The following is a 4,453-nucleotide window of genomic DNA, read 5'->3' as shown; positions in this document are numbered from 1 at the left end:
GTGATATATAATCAGAAATGCAGGTTTTGAGAATAAAGTGTGAAGGACATGATAAAATTAAGCATTGAGTTATTGGAGGTTAGGTTTAGTTGGAAATGAAGTAAGCAGGATATGCCGAAGAGTAGTAGCGACGCCACGCGGGAGGAAGAGAAAGTAACGGACGAAAGGGAACCTGACTTAACGACAGAAAATTCGAAAACAAGCGGTAATATACAAAACGTGAAAACAGCTCCCGAGAGACGTGGAAGAGGGAGACCAAAAAAATTTACGGAACCTGAAACGAGTAACAAATCACAGAGTTTAGATACATACGTGAAGAGAGCGATAAGGGGAAGTCAAAGAGAGGAGTCTGCAGAAAAGAAGGACAAAAATCAGCAACCGGAACCAGAAGAGAAATTGTTAAGCACACTCCAGAAAAATACCTTTTTAAAACAACGTGACAATCAAGAGCAGCGAGAGATGGAAGAGACAGAAGAGACCAGAAAAAAGACTGATCGAGAACTCTTACTGCTAATAATGTCAGACTTGAAGGAAAGAAGAGCAGAAAAGGAAAGATCGAGGGAGGAGAACCAAAAAGAATTACAAAAAGTGAAGAATGAGTTGCAGCGCAAATATGAAGAATGGGAGAGGGAAAAAACAAACATCTATAAGAAAATTCAAGTTTTGGAGCTGAAAATAGAAAACGAGGAGTGGGTCTCGAGGAAAGAAGATATAGATAAGAAAATGAAGCAAATTCAGACAGATCTAGAGAAGAAAGCAGAGTCAGTACAGAAAAGAGTTCAAGATGAAAACTTGGCGGCACAAAAAATGAGTGAACTGGAGAAGTGGGAAAAGAGAGAAAGAATAATATTGTTGTAAGAGGACTACAGAGAGGAAACTCAGCGATAGAAAGAGCACGACTTTTTCTAGAGGAAAACATCAAAGTAGACGGACGAATCAAAGAGGCGTACGAGATTGGAAGAGAAGAAAATAACAAGGTCTTAGTGATAAAGTTGGGAACATGGGAAATGAAAAGGAAGATCTTAGAAAGAAAACCTGATCATCTTAAAGGAACGAGCATCTTCGTAGACGACGATCTGACGAAATCTGAAAGAGAGGTCCAAAGGAAAATAAGAGAGGTGGCTAGGAGGGAGAGAGAAAACGGAAAACAAGTGAAGGTGGGATACAGAAAAATCAAAATCAATGACAAATGGATTCACTGGAACGAAGAAGAAGGTAAATTGACAGAAAAATATTTTTTATGAAACAGATAAAATTTCGAATATTATTGTGGAATATTGCTGGACTAAAAAAAAGTAGAGACACTTGGAAATACATTGAACAGTTTGATATAATAATATTGTTGGCGACCTGGACAGAGAAGGAACAAGAAGAGAGAATCAGAAAGAGATTGAATAATGATTTTGAATGGTTCGTGAAACCAGCGCTTAGGAAGGAAGGAAAAGGAAGGGCAATGGGAGGACAGCTCATAGGTTGCAGGAAACTGAAGAACGCGAAATACAAGTTTTCAGAATGGAAATACGGAGTGAAAATTAATTACGAGATAGGTGGAGAATTAGGAGAAATTGTATCCATTTATAACAATGTCGGGATGAAGAAAATCAGAGAAGAAATACACACCTTTAGGAGATTTTAATGCGAGAATAGGTAAAGAATCAGCGAGAACAGATTCAGAAGAAGAAGAGGATTGGGAAAGACACTCGGAAGATGTAGTACTAAATAAAGGAGAGAAATTACTGAAATGGTGTGAAGACTATGGTTTGACGGTCATGAATGGAAGACTGAAGGGAGATGAAAAAGAAAAATTAACACGCATTGGAACAAACAGTGTGTCGGTTCTGGATTACCTTATCGTAAAGGATGAATAAGACTCAATTGATGACATGCAGGTAGATGAAAGAGAAGAATCGGATCATATGCCTCTAATTGCAACGACAAAATGGAATTTACAAGGGCAGCAGGAGGATAGTATTCTGAATGAACGCTGGAAATGGAGAGAAGATAAAAAGGAAGAGTTCAGAGAAGCAATACTAAAAAACTGGGATGAATCGAAAGGTAAACCAAAGACAACACAGGAAAGACTCGAAAATCTTAAGAGAATAATCACGGAAGCAGCAGAAAAATCTGGGAGGAAAAAACAAGGAAAGAAGAAGGATGAAGATTGGTTTGATAAAGAATGTAGGGAAAAAAGGAAGAAAACCAGAAGAAATCTAGCTAAGTTCAGAAGATCGAAAAAGAAAGCTGATAGGGTGAAATACAATAAATCCAAGAAAGAACTGAAAAAACTTTACAAGGACAAAAAACAAGGAGAAGAAGAAAGGAAGTGGGGAAAAGTGGAGAAGAGCAAGAACTTAGGAGAATTCTGGACAGCAGTGAGACCCTACAGAGCAAGGAAAAGGGGAATTTTGAATGCCAGCATAAATGAAGGACAATGGATTGAACATTTCAAAGAATTATTAGAAGGGACAGAAGAAGGACCGAAATTGGATGAAACGAAGAAGAGGCCGGAACAGATAGAAGAAGAGGCGGAGGTAGATAGAACGAAAAAGAAGAATAGTAGTGGGGAAGAAGATAAATTAGGAGAATTGAATGAAGATATTTCGAAAGAAGAGGTAGAAGAACAGGTCCGGAAAATGAAGAAGGGAAAAGCACCAGGAGAAGATGGGATGATAAATGAATTCCTTAAAGCACTAACCCAAAGACTAATAGAAGAGTTGACAGGGGTTCTCAACCAACTATGGACTGAAGGAGAAATAGGAGATGGATGGGAGACAGGACAGATCAATCCAATTCACAAAGGAGGAGATGAGAACAACACGAAAAATTATAGAGGAATAACACTACTCAACACTACATACAAGACGCTAGCAGGGATTATGGCAAAAAGACTCAGGAAGTGGCTGGAGAAAAAAAAATATTAGGAGAGAGTTAAGCAGATTTTCGACCAGGGTACTCGACGAGAGTAGATATATTTGCCCTGAACTCGTTGATACAGAACAAATTGAAACAGGAAAAAGGAAAACTCTACGCGTTCTTCACAGACTTTAGGGCAGCTTTCGATAAAGTTAACAGGACATTATTGATGCAGAAACTCGAAAAAGTTGGAATTACTGGAAGAATACTGCAAATGATAAAAATGATGTACAATAACACAAAAAACACGATAAAGACAACAAAAAAACCAACAGATGCTTCTGGACCAAAAAAGGAGTCAGACAAGGATCTCCATTCAGTCCGGTGTTATTCAACATTCACGTAAATGACTTAGAAGATGACTGAGAAAGAAATAAAATTGGCGGAGCGGTGATAGGAAAGACAAAAATATACTATTTAAAATATGCAGACGACATGGTAATAATAGCAGAGGACAGAGGTGAGCCTAAAGAAATGATGAAAAGCTTGGAAAAATACACAACCAGAAATAAATTAGAACTTAATACATCTAAGTCAAAGATCGTGATCTTTAAAAAGGCAGGGAAAATATCAAAAGAAGATAGATTTTACTTTGGAGGAGCACAAATTGAAATAGTGAAGGAATTTAAATATTTAGGCTATTGATTCACCACAGGAAATACTTTAATGGAACACCTAAGAAAAGAAGCAGGAAAAGTTCAAAAAGTTCTAAATCAAGCCTGGGGTTTAATGAAAAGAGCGAAAGTAGGAAATTTGAGACGGAAAATATACTTATTTGATTCACTTATAAGCTCAGTAATAATGTATGGTGCAGAAGTGTGGGGGTGGCCTGAGAAAAAGGTCATAGAAAAGGTGCAAGGTCGTTTCATAAAAATGGCTTTAGGATTGAGCAAAAATACGCCAGACTACACCTGGAGGATGGAAACAGGCAGGACGAAAATGTGCTCATTATCTCTGAAAAGAGTAGCAAGCTTCACTTTACAAGTATATCAAATGGATGATACAAGGTGGCCGAGCAAGAAGTACAGAAAAGTTGGAGCAAGATCGATAAGTCTACTTACTGTGAATACTATAAAGATATCAAGGAAACAGTGAACGAAGAAAAATACTTGTCTGACAAAGTAGTGCAAGAGTGGGAGACAATAGAGTGGGCGAGAATGAGATGGGGCAATTTGAACAGAGCGGGAAAAAAAGGATGGAGGGAGATATATCAATGTAGGATCTGCAGAAAGGAAGAGGAAAGTTTCAAACATATATGGAACTGTAAAGGATTGAGAGGAAAACTGAAACAGGAAGGAAGCAACTGAGAAAAGGTACAAGAGAGACGATTGGATGATTGAAATGCTCAAAGGGAAAGTATCGAAGGGCGCATGCCAGATCAGCAGAGAACTCTACAAATTGTACCAGGAACTTCAAGAAAGTGAGCAATAAAGGATCAGTAAGACAATTATGGAGAGACTTACAGGACAATGTAACTGAATGGAGCTAACGAAAGCCAAACAAAATCATAGAGAACTAGTGACTAGTGTTCGGATAAACC

This window comes from Belonocnema kinseyi, chromosome 3 (genome assembly GCF_010883055.1).
Source record: "Belonocnema kinseyi isolate 2016_QV_RU_SX_M_011 chromosome 3, B_treatae_v1, whole genome shotgun sequence".
NCBI classification, from domain to species: Eukaryota; Metazoa; Arthropoda; class Insecta; order Hymenoptera; family Cynipidae; genus Belonocnema; species Belonocnema kinseyi.
This window is presented reverse-complemented; position numbering follows the sequence as displayed.